Genomic DNA, 17,951 nt, shown 5'->3' with positions numbered 1-17,951 from the left:
GTAAAATCTTCAGGCGGGATGGTCCCACGTGTACTTCTGCAGCACTGAGCGATCTCGGAGGTCTCCCCACTGACCTTATGGTTCTTTTCAACTTCTCAGCTTCCCTTTCCTCTCTCATATTTCAATCACAATCTTGACTTCTACGCATTCTCAATGATAAAAAGAATGAAAATGTGATTCGCTTCAATATTTATATCATTTAAATATACCTCACCAAAAATGTAGAAAAACAAGAAATTAATTTCTTATGTATTTTAAGAATACATCTTATTTTAATGTTATTTTTAATATTTAAAATTAGCCATTGGGGCTGGCACTGTGGCATAACAGGTAAAGCCTACAACCCTGGAATCCCATTTGGTCACTGGTTCATGTCCTGGCTGCTCCATTTCTGACCCAGCTCCATGCTACTGGCTTAGGAAAAGCAGCAGAAGATGGCCCAAGTGTTTAGACCCCTGCCATCCACTTGGGAGACCCAGATGGAGCTCCTGGCTCAGCCCTGGACCTTGCAGCCACCTGGGGAGTGAACCAGCAGACAGAGATCTCTGTCTCTCCCTCTCCCTCTCCCTCTCTCTCTCTCCTCCTCAAAATAAATAAATAAATAAATAATAAATCTTTAAAAAATAGAACAAAATTATCCATTAACATTAAAAGCCAAACACAAGTTATATAAAGAATATAAAATTTTAAGTATCTGAAAATTTAATGATTGCATTTAACATTTTTATAAAAATGAGCTGTCCTTCATTTTTAAGTTGTACTAAAGCAGTAGAATTCTAGAATCCAAGCTCTATCTATTTGCCAAGAATGGGGTGCTATTCCTCACACCTGCCACACACAGATTTCCATAACTGAAACTAAAGAGTGATGTTAGTTGTTTAACGTTGCCCAGGATCCTCAGCCACTGGACTCAGCTGTCAGGAATAGTGTGCTGATTCCTGTATTTCTTCAGCACAAGGAACTGGAAGTTGGAGAGAAGCAAGGGAATGGAGATTTAGCTTTTCTAGAAGATACTTGGCTAAGGGGTCGGTGCTGAGGCATAAAGGGTAAAGCCACTGCCTACTGTGTTGGCAACCCAGCTGGTTCAAGTCCCAGCTGCTCTACTTCCAATCCAGCTCCCTGCTAATACACCTGGAAAAGCAGTGGATGATGGCCCAAGTCCTTGGGCCTCTGCACCATGTGGGAGACCCGGAGGAGACTCCTGGCTCCTGGCTTCACATAGACCCAGCTCCAAACATTGCAGCCATCTGAGGAGAGAACCAGCAAATGAAAGATCTCTCTCTCTCTCTCTCTCTCTGACTTTCAAATGAGTAAATAAATATTTAAAAAAAGAAGAAGCAACAGCAGCAGCAGCATGGGATAAAGGAAAGTACTGGTTTAAGAAAAGAAAATGTTTGGTAAGAATCCATAGCCTCTGGCCGGCACTGCGGCTCACTAGGCTAATCCTCTGCCTTGCAGCGCCGGCACACCGGGTTCTAGTCCCGGTCAGGGTGCCGGATTCTGTCCCGGTTGCCCCTCTTCCAGGCCAGCTCTCTGCTGTGGCCAGGGAGTGCAGTGGAGGATGGCCCAAGTGCTTGGGCCCTGCACCCCATGGGAGACCAGGAGAAGCACCTGGCTACTGCCATCAGATCAGCGCGGTGCGCCAGCCGCAGTGCGCCGGCTGCAGCGGCCATTGGAGGGTGAACCAACGGCAAAAGGAAGACCTTTCTCTCTGTCTCTCTCTCTCTCACTGTCCACTCTACCTGTCAAAAAAAAAAAAAAAAAGAATCTATAACCTGTACAGTGACCTAGAGGTTTTCACAAGCTCATCCAGGTTTTGTCCCCTACCAAGGTGCTTCTGCCACCAAACTCCTCCCTGCACTCTGAGTCGGGGTCCTCCTCCACAGCCACAGCAGCACAACCCACAACCTTCGCCCAGCGGGGATCACAGCCACTTTTCCTTGCAAGGATGTGCCTCTCAGGACAAATGGAGCGGGCTTTCCTGGGGTGGAACAGGTGGCAGAGAGCACTTGGAGCTGTGAGTCACACAGTGCCACTGCTATGTGCCATACCTGAGTGACACACACGGGCCCCTGGAGAGCTCTCCTGTGCAGGTCAGCACTCCTGCAGCAAATCCTGCTCTGGTCCCGGCCCCACCGCCTGGCCAACAGAGGCACCTCTTTATTTTGCCCCAGAGAGCTCCTTGCTGGATCTATGCCTCCATGCCCTAATACAGCATCCTTCTTGACATCATCCAAGTCCTACCTGTCCTCAGTCTGATCTCTCTGCCCTGCCAACTTTGCCTGAAGACTGTTCACTCTTCACTGTCGTTCCAGGGGGTGTCACTGCACTGAGCTTCTGCTCTGTCACCTCTGCTCAATGGAACCAGACAAAGCACACTCAGGCTGACACCCAGACAGGCTAATGATTTTAGAACACTTCAGGGGTGGCCCTGTGGCATAGCGGGTAAAGCTGCCACCTGAAGTGCCGGCATCCCATATGGGCGCCAGTTCGAGTCCCAGCTGCTCTACTTCTGATTCAGCTCTCTGCTATGGCCTGGGAAAGCGGTGGAAGATGGCCCAAGTGCTTGGGCCCCTGCATCCATGTGGGAGACGCAGAAGAAGCTCCTGACTCCTGCCTTCGGATTGGCACAACTCTGGCCGTTGCAGCCATCTGAGAGTGAACCAGCATATAGAAAACCTCCCTCTCTCTCTCTCTCTCTCTGTCTCTCTCTCTCTCCTTCTGCCTCTCTGTAACTCTGCCTTTCAAATAAATAAATAAATCTTTAAAAAAAACTTCAAAGCCTTGCATTTGCTGGTTTTTAATATTTGAAAGTGTGAGAGTCGACCGCCCGAAAAACGTCACCAAGAGACATCTCTTATGCAAACAGCAAGGGGAAGCTTTATTGATTATCCAGCATGCTGGGGCTGTCTGATCATCATGAGCAGAGCAGCCCCGAATAACCAAAGGTTAGGGTTTATAAAGGCAAAAACCGCAAAACCGGGAAGGGGAAGAGAATACACGGTTGTTAAGCGGTTGCTAAAGTCTTACAATCAGCAATTATGATCTTAAGACATAGACAAATCACATCTTTATTATTAGCCCAGGTAACCCAGGTGTAACCTTTTTACTTTTAAGCTTGAGCAATCATGCTAGGGGGTTTTTGTGCGTTGCCAAGGGTGATGTAGTGTACTGCTATTGTCCGACTATTTGAGATCATAGTTTCAGACCAGAGTCTCATGGTGGGGGGGTTGCTTTCCCAGAATGCAGTCTCAAGTGCTCCAAAATGGAGTCCCTACTGTCAAGGTGCTACTTTACTCTGTCTTATTTTCACAGCTGCACCAGGAAGGTTTTTAAACCTGTAAGCTTAAGCTTTAACTCTTCAAAAGCTGTGTAGCAGATTGATTAAACTGAAACTCTGCAGGCCACATGACACTCCAGCTCTGACACTTACAAGTCATTACCTGAAGTCAGGTTACTAATCCCATCTAAACCTTAACTTTCTCATCTGTAGAATGGGACTAATAATACCTCACAGCACCACTGCAGGTCCTACGAGCAATGACATACGTAAAGAGCCTGCCACTTAGCAAGCACGCCACGGCAGCCCATTTCATGATTTGTTCAGCACTTGCTTAGACATCTAGGAGCAGTCTTATTACTAGAAGTGTTACACAAACTTCATTTAGGCTTAGGGCATAATGTATAATAGAGCTAATTTTCCTAACCAAATGATTTATTGGGGGGAGCACATTTAAAAAGATTTAAATTTGCATAATAAAGTAAATCATCAGTAACCAGCAACTGCATTGGGCCAGCCTGTGTCAGACTTACAGCATCTGCAAAAGCCAGCACCCAGCAACTGTCAGCAGCTAGACTTGGGGATGGCAGGACGTCCTATAAATGCACAAATCAAATGTCACACTGCGTGAGTAGAAGCCTCAGTCAGCTGAAACGTTTGTGACACAGTCCACCCTGTAGATGGGCATTCCGGGGCATGCCCAGACTGCCAGCCCCTCCCCCTGCCCGTGCCTCCAGCCACTGCTCATGACCCTGGGGTTGGCTGGGATCACATCAGAACCTTCTGCCCGCCCACAGCACATGTGCCTTCTGGGAGCTGTTACAAAACCCGCTTTCCAGTGCCCCGACTCTAAGCGTGGCGTGGTTGCTTGTTGTTTTTTCCAGACCTACTCTGGAGACTCACAGGTCTGCAATATCCAAATACCTCGAACATACAGTCACGCTGAAACCGGCCTCGGAGAAAAGGCAGCCTTGTTCCCCCAGCAGGCTAGGCCCCAGTGCTGGGAGCTGTCTCCACAGGACACCAAGGAGGTCAGTCTCATCCATTTAGTGAAACAAAAACCAGTCAAACCAGTTGTTTGGCGTCACAGGGACCAAGGACAAATAAACCAGAAAACAGATGGTGACCAAAAGAAAGAGAGACTGCCAGCTTGCATAAACTGTGGGTCTTGTTTCAGGCCCATCCTCTTTGGGAGGCACAGAGCACATTAAAAGCTGGACTTGGTTTGACCACTTTCCCACATCAAGGCTATGATGTTCTCAACCAAAGGAGTCCTTCAAAGGCCGTGTGTGGAGCTGGCATTGCAGGAAAAGCTCCTCCCCGCGCTCACCTGGAAAGCAAGTCTCCCTGTCTTTGTTCCAGAGACTGAACCTCAAGGAGGATCTTTCGTTTGATATTTCCCCATGACAGACACCAGATAAAGCTCCTGTGGAGGAGGGGGTGCCAGGTGTTGTGACACAGCACGTAAGCCACTGCTTGGGTCTCCGGTGTCCGGGATCAGAGTGCCTGGGATCCAGCCCCACCTCTGCCTCCACTTCTGATCCAGCTCCCTGTTACTATGCCTGGGAGGCAGCAGCTGATGGCTCAGGTACTTGAGTGCCTCCCATCCACGTGAGAGACCGAAATGGAGTCCCTGGCTCCTGGCTTCAACCTGGCCCGGCTGCAGCGGTTTAACTAATAGATGGAAGGTATCGAGAGAGAGAGAGAGAGAGAGAAGAGAGAGGGAGAGAGAGAGTGTTTAATAGATGGAAGGTATCTCAGAATGTGTGTGTGTGTGTGTGTGTGTGTGTGTGTGGTTTAACTAATAGATGGAAGGTATCTCTCTCAGTATCTGTGTGTGTGTGTGTGTGTGTGTGTAACTCTGCTTTTCGAATAAAAAAATAAATAAAACTTTCTGAAAAAGACAAGGTCTGTGATATGCTAATATGGCAGCCAACACCGTTATCTGAGGGTGTTTTCCCCATGTTTGCCTCCTTACTGAGTGGAGGCTCCAATTCACAAGCCCTTATCACCCATCAGTGGCCTTTGGCCTTTGGTCTTCTTCTAGACACAGCTCCTCCCAGCAATAAATACGGTTGGTAAATGTTCATGCTGTTTCTTTGAAAAAGAATCAATTATATGTTCCTCCTTATTGTGTATGCAAGAAAAGCTTAGTGTACAACTCATTCATGTTTCCTGCTGAACTGCTGATAAGCTTCCAGTTCTAAAAAGTTACTACGCTCCTACAGGAAACACTATCCCTCCTCTAACTTTACTCCATTCATTCCACCCCTAGTTGTTCCACAGGATTTTGAACAGTGACAAAAAAATCAACCTGTTGATTTTCCTACTTTAAAAAAAAATCATATCTTGCTTGAGTTTTGTCTTCTAAATCTCAACATTCAAATTTATTTTTCAATTTTATTTATTTATTTTCAGTCTATTTGAAAAGAAGAAAGACAAAAACAGAAAAAGAGAGACCTTCCATCTGTTGGTTCACTCCCCAAAGGCCTACATCAGCCAGGAGCCAGGGACTCCATCCAAGTGTCCCACGTGGATGGCAGGAACCCAAGTCCTTGAGCCACCACTACTGCCTCTCAACCCGCACATTAGCAGGAAGATGGATTGGCAGAGCTGGGACTTGAACTCACGTATTCTGATGTGGGATGCAGGCATCCCAGGCTGTGTCAACCACTGCACAAATGCCCAACCCCTGAATCTCCACATTTCAAACCCACATCCACCTGCCTAAAGTGAATATTAGGGATACTCCCTCACCCTTTTTCAAGTGTCTTTCATAAAGAAAATCTTTTTTTTTTTTTTGACAGGCAGAGTGGACAGAGTGGACAGTGAGAGCGAGACAGAAAGAAAGGTCTTCCTTTTCCGTTGGTTCACCTCCCAATGGCCACTGCGGCCGGCACACCACGCTGATCCGAAGCCAGTAGCCGGGTGCCTCCTCCTGGTCTCCCATGCAGGTGCAGGGCCCAACAACTTGGGCCATCCTCCACTGCACTCCCGGGCCACAGCAGAGAGCTGGCCTGGAAGAGGAGCAACCGGGACAGAATCCAGAGCCCCGACCGGGACTAGAACCCGGGGGTGCCGGTGCCACAGGCGGAGGATTAGCCTAGTGAGCCTAGTGAGCCGCAGCGCTGGCCTCATAAAGAAAATCTTACCAAACATATGAAACAGTACTAACACAAGGCCTGTAACTACTGATGTAATGGAAGCATGAAGTTCTCGTTCCAGCAGACTGTGGAAGCCATCACAGCCACTAGAGTTGACAGCCAGCCCGAAGGCCCTCTCCCAGAGACCCTCGTTTCTCCCCGGTCACCACCCGGGCCAGAGGCAGCAGGGATCCGCCTGCTTACAGGAGGAAACTAAGACCAGAGAACCATTCAGTGCACGCTGGGGAGAGGAGCTGCTCCCTTGTCGGCTCCTCACAGCCACAAAGAGCAGCCCAAGCGTACACGGCACACACCGCAGCCCACACCCTACATCTACATGTGCACACACACACACACACCCCACACACAAAGAGCGGACTGTGACTCCTCCTCAGCTCAGCCTGGATTGGGGAACTGGGGGGAGGTGGGGGTTGGGGTCCACAGAGTCAGAAAACAGAACCTAGCTTTGTCTGCGGGTTCCTTGCAATCTCACAGAATGCCTTGTTAGTCCTGGAAGTGTTTTCTGTTGTGGGGCAGAGGAACTGGGGTGCTGCCTGGAGCAGGAGCCCTTTAGGGGGATGTGGGCCTGTTCCAGGGAGAGCAGAAACCAAGAGGGAACCTTGGGGCTGGGGGATGGCAGAGGGGAAGGAGGCCATCAGACAGAGCGGCTGGGATGCACTTTATCTAAAGAGAGACCCCCCAGCACCCACTGGGGCGGCCGTTTGGGGGGATGGGGGCGGGGCCAAGTTCTGTGCCAAGTACCCAAGGTAGAATTGAGCTCACACTAGCCTGGCCAGCACCCTCCCTCTGCGAACACCCGGCAAATGACCATTCCAGTGAGAGCTTTTGAACATTCGAGTCCTGCAAAGATTCTCCGCCCTCCCTTTTGCAAAAAGTGAACGGCATTCGGGCATTTTACAGAAGGTCAAGAAGTCTCACCACCTACCTCAGAGACAGGCCTCCTCTTCCCCCTCCTCTTCCTTTTGAAATCATATCCAAACCCCAGTGGTTTCATTGCCCGGGAGAGCGCTGTGCCACATGCAACATCTGTAAGCAGTTAATTTTCCAAATGGGAGACGGTCACCACAGATGCAGAACTTTTAAAAATAAACACCAGAAAAATACTGCTCCGGTGAAGACGAAAGCCTCGAATCTGTGTGCGGCGGTGGGAGGTGGGAGGTGGGAGGTGGGAGGTGGGAGGTGGGAGGTAGCCCGTGCTAAGGAGCAGGACCCACTGTGCTCACCCACTCCACCACACACAAGCCAGAGAACCGGAACCGCAGAACCTGCAGGCGAGGAAGGACCTTCGCAGAAGAAAGAGGGCCCTGGGCAGGAAGCGAAACCCAGGCCCAGAGCCCTCTGCCCAGGCCGCACTGTGGCGTAGTAGGCTAGGCCTCTGCCTGCCGCGCCCGCATCCCATATGGGCCCCAGTTTGTGTCCTGGCTGCTCCTCTTCTGATTCAGCTCCCTGCTATGGCCTGGGAAAGCAGCGGAAGATGGTCCAAGTGCTTGGGCCGCGGCACCCGTGTGGGAGACCTGGAGGAAGCTCCTGGCTCAGGATCAGCCCATTTGCAGCCATTTGGGGAGTGAACCAGCGGATGAAAGACCTTTCTCTCTGTCTCTCCCTCTCTCTCTCTCTGTAACTCTGCTTCTCAAATAAATAAATTTTTTTAAGAAATGGAACAAACAGTATTTTTCACTTTATGTTTCTGTGTGGGAGCAAACTGTTGAAATCTTTACTTAACGTATGCTAAACTGATCTTCTGTGTATAAAGAGAATCGAAAATGAATCTTGATGTGAATGGAAGGGGAGAGGGAGTGGGAGAGGGGAGGGTTGCGGGTGGGAGGGAAGTTATGCGGGGGGGGGGGGGGGGGGAGCCATTGTAATCCATAAGCGGTACTTTGGAAATTTATATTCATTAAATAAAAGTTTAAAAAAATGGAAAGAAGTTTTTTTTTTCTCTCCCAGAAAAACTCTCACCCTGACCCGCTGAGGGTGGGCACTGCCCCCCACCCACACCTCTCACCCTGTGCTGCACCTGGACAGAAAGGCTTGAGAAGCCAGGACATTCCAGAGGCCAAGGAGAGGGCGGAACTGAGGAGGGCCCGAGACACAGAGCTCCACTTCTCACCGGAGCCACTGTGGCCAGCACGAGTTACGGAGCACCTGGGGCAGTACAGGCGGGAGATCCAACGGTGCCGGACGCCGGCGTCCACGTGGGAGCGGAGCAAGGCGCACACGCACAGAGGCACCGGGTAGGCGTCAGCACACGGAGGCGGTTAGCCTTGGAGTGGGACTGAGGAGATCTGAGGGACCAGCCCTACATGTAATGTTCTGCTCCAGGCTCACGCTTAATCTGCCATGACCACCTTACCGCTAATTGACCCCTCATCATCTCTTCCCCACAGATTTTCCTCAGAGAGGCTCCAGCAGACAAAAGCTGATGGAGGAAAGCGGCGGAAGAGAAGAACTATGGGCAGGCAGGCCTCCCGCGGAGGAAATGCCAGGTACAGCGACCACCAGGGGGCGCTGCTGCCCCGTCAACGGCCCTGGAGCTGGTCGAGACTCCGGGGAGGGGGGACCCAGGTTTTTAGCAGCTCCAGTCTGCTCCACTCCTTCCCCCACCCCACCTTCCAGACTATCCTTAAGGCTTTGGAATCTCCCTCTGGGAACTGTCTCAGAGGGTTCGTTCCCCCCTGTAAGCCTCTTCCTGAGAATATATCCCTGGCCAGGCAGGGAAGGTGGAGGCGCTGGGTGGCGAAGAGAGAGCCCCCTCCCCCCACGCACACACTCGGATTGGCTGCTGCTAGGAAGGCGCCTCTCAGGCGCCGAAGACCCCAGCACGCCCTGGCTCCCCTTAGACAGGAAGGGTCAGCTGGAGTGTGGGCTGTCACCCACAGGGGACCCCGGAGGTAGAGGGACACCCCAAAGCTGGCAGCAGCTCCGGCTAGGCCTGAGGAGCTCCGAATGCGGGTGCAGGCCCGGCCCAGGTCCAGCAAGCCCTGTCGCCCTGCACGAAGCCCACACCTGTTGTCTGGGATCAATGCCGCTCGCCTGCGCGAGACACCCGGCATCCTCTATCCCTGCTTGAGTTACGTTCTCCGAGACGGCGGCTTAGCGCCTGTTAGCTACAGGTCAGGTCAGCCGTGTGTCTGCCCAGACTCATGCCTCCCACGTCCTCGTCCCGTCTCAGGACCCTGCGGGGGCCTTTCAGAGAAGCGCTTTTCCAGGGGCCTAAAAGAGGCAGGTGCAGGGATCCACTCTGTGAGAACTGCGAACCGGTGGTTTCAGCCTCAGACGGCATCGAGCAAGCTCAGGCGTGGTTCTTGCAGGTGGCAACGGGTGCTCCAGCCCCAGGAGGAGCCAGCGGCAGAGTCCAGGCACACAGAAGCAGCCCCTGAGCTGTCCATCACCCTGCCAGGCACACGTGGCAGGACCCCAGCCTCAAACGGAGCCTCCTCAAGGAAGAGGGGCCGGGGTCTGGACCACCAGACAAGACCAAGGTCAGACGTGGATTCAGGAATCACAGCAGACCCCTCTGGGGGATGGGAATGAATCGGGAGCCATCGGCCTGTGCACTTGAGCAGAGGACACCCCAGAGCCTGCCCACTGCGCCTGCGCCTCCGCATCCCACATCTGAGGGCTGCCACTCAGCGTCAGCTTCTAGCGGCGCTACCACCGTCGCCTCTGAGGTCTCAGCGAGGCACGATTTCGACTGATTGAAAACATGAGACCCGATCCCAGCCCGCGCTTCCCCCAGTGGCAGTCTGAGGCCGCACATCCATTTCCTGCCTTGGTCAGAACTGGCTCCAGCGTGGGACAGGCCTGCCCTGGCTCCAGCGGCGGGGAGGCCAAGATGGATAAAAGTGGAGACACGGATCCAAGGGGAATGAAGCATGAACCAGAAGCACTGAAGCCACCCAGGCTCTCCCAGGCCCCAGGTGCAGGCCAGGCGAGGGTGCGGGAGGTGGCGCACATAAGCCCATCTGTGGCTGTGATGTCCCCATTGTCTGCCCTGGGACACCCCGCTGCCCAGCCACTTTTCCCCACGCATGAAGATGGTCAGCTTTGATACAGAAAATCAAGGACACACAGGGGGCTATGAGGAGGCTCCTTGCAAATGACACGTCTCACCAAAGCCCCCACATTTTATACTCAGGATTCAGAGTAGCCTCACAGAGTAAGATCCACTCATTTCCCATTGAGTGTCCCTTCTCTGATGCCAGAATTCTCCAGAAGGTCTCTGAAACAGGTCAAGAAATAAGAAAAAGAGGCAGTTAGCTATAAAACACCGGGTAGTAAAGATTATGCAAATGGGAGTCTCCAAAGCATAGAAACCTGGAGTCATTTTAGTGTTGAGATAAATGCCATCTGTGTACCTTCATGTAGACCTGAAGTTATGACAGTGCGCCTGACTCATTCAAAAAAGACAGTCCCTCCACCATCTTTTGATTCCAATGATAGTGGCCCAGTCTCACACAGCTGTTTATTCCTGTAGGTCATTTCCAATATAAAGAATGAAGGCCCCCTGCTCAGAATCCAGACCCTGGGTTAATTCTTCCTCTGCACACAATCAGAGGCAGTGGACAGAGGCACTCAGCGGTCCCAGCCCTTCAGCAGAGAGAAGCAAACTGTAAATTTGCACGAGGATCCTTCAGGACTCTGTGGCACTTTCTAAAACACTTGCAGACAAACTGCTTCCAAGCCCTACAAACAGTGTAGAAGCTTCTAGGTGTCTGAGTAACCGACGTACTACATATCATCTTTCTTCCCCATTCATTCAAGGAGGCCCCAAGAGCCCCTCTGGGCCACTGTTGAATGGCTGCATGAATGGGCGGATGGGTGGTAAATAAACAAACCTGGTGACATAGCAGGATTTCTTTGAAAATAACAAATGACCTTTCTTTAAATACAGGCCAATGCAGACGTCCGCTGCTTTACACAACCCCCTCCCCGAATCTGCATCTGTAAGACTCCGTGTGTCTTAGATCACTTTCTGCTGCTTGTATTTTAAGATGACATCCAACATTCAGATGAAAAGTCAAGTATCCATCATTTTGAAGTGCCTGAACATCCAGATGGTTGGCATCAGCAGATAGAAGCACTGTGTATCCATTCGTTGAACAAATATTTATTAAGTGTCTGCGCCATGCCTGGCTTTCTGCTGGGCCCTGAAGACCCCAAATGGAATAAGATTGATTATTCAGTCAACTTAGCAAAACCACATCGTCTTGAAGTGGGAAGAAGAGAGTAACCACACAAAGAACCTGCTGCACGCCCGGCGCTGCCTTAGGCACCTCCATAGGATTCTTTTCACGTCATGACACCCTTGGAAAACAAGTCTTACACGAATGAGGAATGTGAAACTCGGAGAGGCCAGGTAACTTGCTCAAGCCGCACAGCTAGCAAGGGTCAGAGCGAGAATTCTGCTGCCCTCCCTCCACACGGCCTAACAGAGGGGCCTGCGCTGGGAGGTGGAGAGCAAAGCAGACGGGCTATGGCATCCTCTGATTGTGTGCCTTCCCAAAACAGTCTCCGTTTCTTCATCACAACGCCGCTCTCAGAAGCCACTTGCGGGGGCAGCAGTGGTAGCCCAGTGGGCCACACCACATCCCATATCAGTTCAAGTCCTGGTTCCTCTGTGCTGCTCATCCGGCTTCCTGCCAGTGCACCTGAGAGGCAGAGATGACGGCTCTCTTGGGCTCCTATTAGGGCCCTGCTTCCCACAGGGGGACCTGGATGGAGTTTCTGGATCCTGTTTTCAGCCTGAAGCTGTTGAGGGCATTTGGCAAGGACAACATTAGCAGATAGAGAATCTCTTTCTCTCTCTCTCTCTCTCTCTCTCTCTCTCTCTCTCTCTTTCTCTCTCTGTCACTCTTTCAAATAAAATAAATTATTGTTTGAAAAAAAAAAAAGAAGAAGAAGAACAAGAAGCAGCCAGTTGCGGGAATCAAAGGAAATAGTATACAAGACATCTCCTAGCTTTGGATGCAGCGGGTGTTCTCTGCTCAGCAAATGTGCATTCCAGGAGTCTCCCAACCGCCTTCCTCCTCACGGCCCAGCCTCAGTGGTGCTCCACACAGCCTCCACCAACGCCTCCAGGGGAGGGCAGCTCACCAGCTCCTGAAGCAGCCGTGATGGAGTTGGAAGGCACCCTGAGTCTCCGCGGGTCCAGACAACACCAAGTGTGGAGTGGACAGGAAGCAAAGGCAGAGACCACCCCAGGAGGTCACAGTTCAGCTCTGGAGACAAAGTCTGTCTGTTTTTGAAATATTAAAAAATAATTATAATAAGGGAAACATCAGAGAACATTCCAATATGCATGATCTTCCAAAACAGCAAAGGGAGGCAGAGAAGTGGCAGGCCCTTGCTTCCTGCCTTAGCCCCATCCCAATGAGCAGCTGAGCTGACCTCCAGGCCAAACAAGCATTGCCAGGCCTTTCACAGGAGCCTGATACTCTTCATTTTCTCCCTCACAGGGGAGAAACTACTGCACAGTCCCCTTTGAGCCATTGTCCCAGGTAGCTCCTAAGCCAGCCAGGTATCTCCCAGCCTTGTGAGGGACCAGTCTTGCTCTACTGTAAGGAATCTGAATGGCCATGCGAACACAGTGATAAAAAAGATTTTTATAACTTTTTTTTGACAGGCAGAGCCAGACAGTGAGAGAGAGACAGAGAAAGGTCTTCCTTTCTGTTGGTTCTTCCCCCAAATGGCCGCTACGGCCAGCGCACTGCGCCGATCCGAAGCCAGGAGCCAGGTGCTTCTCCTGGTCTCCCATGCAGGTGCAGGGCCCAAGGACTTGGGCCATCCTCCACTGCCTTCCTGGGCCACAGCAGAGAGCTTGCCTGGAAGAGGGGCAACCGGGACAGAATCCAGTGCCCCAACTGGGACTAGAACCCGGTGTGCCGGCGCCACAGGGCAGAGGATTAGCCTAGTGAGCCACAGCGCCGGCCGATTTTTGTAACTTTTAATAAGCTCGTAAGCAGCCAAGTGCCCCCCACATTCCACCACTCTAATCAGATGTCCCTGAAGTGTGCGTGTTGGGAGTTCAAGTTCAAGTTCATGCTGTCTTCCAGCTCTACTGCTTCAGCTGCATGAGTTATTGAGCCTCACTAAGACTTAGTGTTCTCATCTGCAAGCTGGTTCCTCCCTTGAAGGGTCAAGGGAAAGAGCAGGGGTCAGCAATCTATGCGCTGTGGATCTGACTCCCTGCCTGTTTTTGTGAAGGCCTAGGAGCTAAGAATCGTTTTTACCTTCTAAATGGTTGAAAAAATCCGAAGGATATTTGGTGGCACTTGGAAAGTGTGTGACATTTCAATTTCAGGATGCATAAATAAAGTTTGATTGGAGCAAAGCCACACACCCACGTTGGTCTACATTGGTACCTGTGGCTGCTTTCCTGCTACAACAACATAGTTGACAAGTTGTAACAGAGACATTATGACCCAGGAAGCCTAAACTATTTGCTCTCTGGCTTTTTACAGAAAGTGCTGGCTAACTCCTGGTGCACAGAAAATGAAGGTGAAGCTTGAAGTGCCTACAGCAGAAAAACACCAGAACATCTGCATCATTTTCTCTTCATTAACGTCTAGCTCCTGCCTGGCCATTATATTTACATCACTTTGTGTTTGCCTCTGAAAATACATTCCCAGGTATTGATGAAGAGTTTCTTAATTTTTTTGCAATCATTGCATAACACATGAATACATCATCCCTCAGTGCCTCCAGAGCTATCTGGCTTTCTAATGCATTTTTTTTGTTTTTGTGTTTTTTTAAAGACTTATTTATTTATTTGAAAGGCAGAGTTACAGAGAGGTAGAGGCAGAGAAAGAGAGAGAAGTCCTCCATCCTCTGGTTCACCCCCAAAATGGCCACAACAGCTGAGCTGGGCTGATCTGAAGCCAGGAGCCAGGAGTTTTGTCCAGGTCTCCCATGTGGGTGCAGGGGCCTGAGCACTTGGGCCATCTTCCATTGCTTTCCAGACCATAGCAGAGAACTTGATTGGAAGTGGAACAGCCAGGACTTGAACTGGTGCTCATATGGGATGCCACCACTGCAGGTGGTGGCCTTACCCACTAAGCCACAGCACCAGCCCCTCTAATGCATTGTTAACACTGATGCATTGTCCCAACCTCACAGAAAGAAAAGGGAAGACAGGGTACATGCTCCCAAGCACACCCTCTGCTCTTAGCCTTACCAAGAGTGCAGTAGAAGGACCTGGCATGGAACAAAGGAATAACAAAGTCTCCAGGCACCACTGTATCACAGGTCGTGGAAGGGAGAAGCTGCCTTAGAAGTCATCTGATCCAGTGACCCCTGTTTTAGCCGTAAGGAATCCAGGCCTGCACAAAGTTAAGGGACTCAGCAGGAGGACTCGACTCTCCTTAGCCTTCCCCTCCCCATCTTGGTGCTGCTCCAACTTGTGCCATTCTCTAAGGTTCTTCCTGAGGGACACACACTCCCTTTCCCTTTGATTTTAAATCCTTGGCTCCAAGGATATGTCCTGACTAGCATGTGAAATGACCTTGAAAAACTGTGTGTGTACAAATCCTCTTTTATTCCATGTTAATAATCTCAAAAATAAATCAAATCCATTTTTCAAACAAGGTAGCAGGGCCAGCATTGTGGTACAGCAGATAAAGCCACTGTCTGCAGTGTCAGCATCCCATATGGGCACGGTTCATGTCCCGGCTGCTCCACTTCCAATCCAGCTCTCTGCTAATGTACCTGGGAAAGCAGCAGAAGATGGGCGAAGTGCTTGGCCCCTGCCACCCATTTGGGAGACGTGGAAGACCCTTCTAGCTCCCGGCTTCAGGCAGGCCCAGCCCCAGCTGTCATGGCCAGCTAGAAGATCTCTGTCTCTGTTTCTCCCTTTCTGTAACTTTGACTTTCAAATAAATAAATCTTAAATTAAAAAAAAAAGGTAGCCTCTATTCCATCCTGACCTTGACATTCATTACTGAACAACTGCTAGCTTTTTAATCTCTCAATCAAGATCCAGCCATGTTTAGCCAACCTCCTCCCAGGATCCTGGCACCGCCTATGGAGGCTCCAGAACAGGTGGGAAAATTGAGAGGTCCCTACCCAGAGCAGTGGGAGTCGGCCCTCACAGCCGGCCCTTCATGCGGCCAGACAGAAAAGGCATTCACGTTCCTCCTCCATGTCATGATACCAACAGAAATTACCTTTAAATGAGGAAGAAAGTCATTATTTAATCAATAGGATTGCGTCAATTGAGGAAAATTTGTCTCCAGTGTAAACAAGCGGAACGTCTTTGCGCTCTATGAAAACAGGGTTAAATTACTTGCAGATCCAGGCGACGGGGAGAGATGTAGGAAGTGAACCTGAAGCCTGACACATTCAAGGTCTGGGAACCGAAAATAATAGGAATTGTTCTGAGTTCTCCAGCGGAATGGAGCACAGAAGTGGGCACGCCCCTTTGCAAAGCCAAGGATTCCCATGCTTTCCCCTTTGCTTATAAGAAGCAGGAGAAGGCAGAGGAGAGGGACAGCTACAAAGAGAGAAAGCAACAAACGGAGGTAAAATGAAGGCCAGACCAGCTGACCCTGCCCAGGCTGGCCACTGTCAGGGACGTGTGGAGGGGGAGCTAGTGTTGGGGACAGGGAGCAGCATTAAAATGAGGATTGATCAGGTTTCAGAAGTCCAGCCCTTCCTCAGTCCCTTTCTCTGTCAATTCCATCCAATGAGTCATATTGAGAATAAAGTGCTAGGTATCAGTATAAATAAGTACAATGGCAGCTCATGCCCACTCTATGGCAAGTGTGCTAAGCGGGGATGCACCCTGTGCTATCCAACATGCACCTTATCCTTAGAAGCCGGAGGCAGAAACAGCTGGAGCCCAGGGGGGCAGCTCTGCCTGGTTCCAGGGCCTATGGTTCCAGCTGCCCAACCTCGGACTCCATCTGTTTGCTGGGTACTCGTCCCTGTGCTGTGCACTGTGGAGTCAGGGAGGGTGAACTCAAGCCAGCACTGCCCTGTGCCACAAGGAGATGGGGACAAAGCATTGCCTGCGTTTGGAGTGGGGCTCAACTTGTCTCAGAGTCTTTGGCTCATCAGCCTCTGCTTCTTCCGTCCCTGTCCCCAGCCTGTGTCTCCTTTGGCCTCCTGAGACAGAAGACTGGTGGTGGAGAACGTGATCTGTGTGACGGCTACGGAGCAGCTAGTGAAGGCTCCGTTCCCCGCTTCCTGGCAGGGTTTGCTGGTGGGAATTTGTCCTCTGGGCCTTCCTCGCCTTCCCAGGGGGCTGTGCCAGCACTGCCGCCCTCCATTCACCAAGAACAGGACCGAAACCAAAGGAACCTTGTCTCTGGACTCCTCTAAAGCCAGATCCCATCACTGTCCTGGTGAATGCCGGTGCCCAGCCCCCGGCTCCCCTCCCCCCATCCCCACTCACCCCTCACTCATCTCCAGTTCTGAAGTGTCTGAATGCATGGTTCATACAGAGCTTCCTCCGTGACAGCTTTCCCTGCACACCCTCAGCTGAGATCAAGAAGAGTGGGTGCCCTCGATTACCCAGCAGAGAGCTGGGGAGGCCTAGGCCAAGGGCTTGCTTTGCAGCCAGGCCAAGAGAGCAAGAGTGTGGCCTGGCAAAAAGCAGAATTATCAATTAAAAAGGAAGAAAGGGAACATATTGGACCTGGAAGGAAATAAAAGACCCACCCAGTTGCCAGAGTGACGAATGAGACTGGGAGGTCCAGAAAATGTGAATTCCTGGGGCATCATCAGAAGGGGCCCCGATGGGCCAGGCTGGACACTATTGGAGGAGTGGAGACAGATGATTTCCATGGGTCAGGTTTGAGACCAGTCGGAACACTGCACAAAGCTAGATACAGTCTACTCTTTGTACTGGTATTTATCTAACTTGTCAATTTTACGGCCACATTACCTTCCGAGTGTGCAGGAGAGCAGATACTGGCGCTGTCAAGAGGCCTGGCTGCAGTTTGCTCAGCATAATGACAGATGCAAAAAACCAATGGCGAGGGGAGAGGGGCCTTCGGAGACCACAAAAGAGCCTTTATAATTACGCCTCTGCCTGCCTCGGGTGCCTGCGGAGCTGCCCAGCCAGCTTCAAGGGGTGCTGTCTCCCCCCACCCCACCCCCCGGATATGCGGACGTGCAGGGCAGCTGCTGGGCACGCGTCTGTTAATCACCGGCGTGGACTTGAAGGGAGCTGTTTCGTGGCTGCCTAGCTTCTCCAGGCTAAATAGCTGCCTCCCTTTAACCTTTCTTCATGGGCCTGATTTTCCATCCCTTTAATCATCCCTGTCACTTTCTGCTGCAGTCGCCACTCTCACCACATCCCTCCCCCAGGGTGGAGATTGGAGCCAAGTGGAATAATGGGCCTCCAAGAGCTGCTCCGCGCTGACTCTCCTGCGGGTCCTGGGACATCCATGGACCTGGCTCACACATACCTGCCCCCCACCCCCACCCTGCCCAGGCTGAATGACCACGGCTCATGACCCAGATGGCACCTTCCCTCCTCTCTTGGATGCCCCTCAGACCCAAGA

General features: G+C 51.3%; 1 long non-coding RNA gene across 2 annotated transcripts; it reads left to right on the top strand.

Annotated features, from left to right (window-relative positions):
• The first annotated feature begins 8,517 nt into the window (after window positions 1-8,517).
• Window positions 8,518-14,289, top strand: LOC103347696 (uncharacterized). 2 transcript variants are annotated; one of them, XR_516279.4, is made up of 3 exons: window positions 8,518-8,678; window positions 8,832-8,930; window positions 13,908-14,289. It is a non-coding gene; the product is annotated as an uncharacterized lncRNA (long non-coding RNA). The 2 variants fall into 2 exon arrangements; XR_011386931.1 differs by having other exon boundaries at window positions 8,675-8,749.
• Window positions 14,290-17,951: the final 3,662 nt, after the last annotated feature.

Source organism: Oryctolagus cuniculus, chromosome 2 (assembly GCF_964237555.1).
Source record: "Oryctolagus cuniculus chromosome 2, mOryCun1.1, whole genome shotgun sequence".
NCBI lineage: Eukaryota > Metazoa > Chordata > Mammalia > Lagomorpha > Leporidae > Oryctolagus > Oryctolagus cuniculus.
The sequence above is the reverse complement of the archived record's forward strand: the minus strand, read 5'-3'. Positions and strand labels throughout refer to the sequence as shown.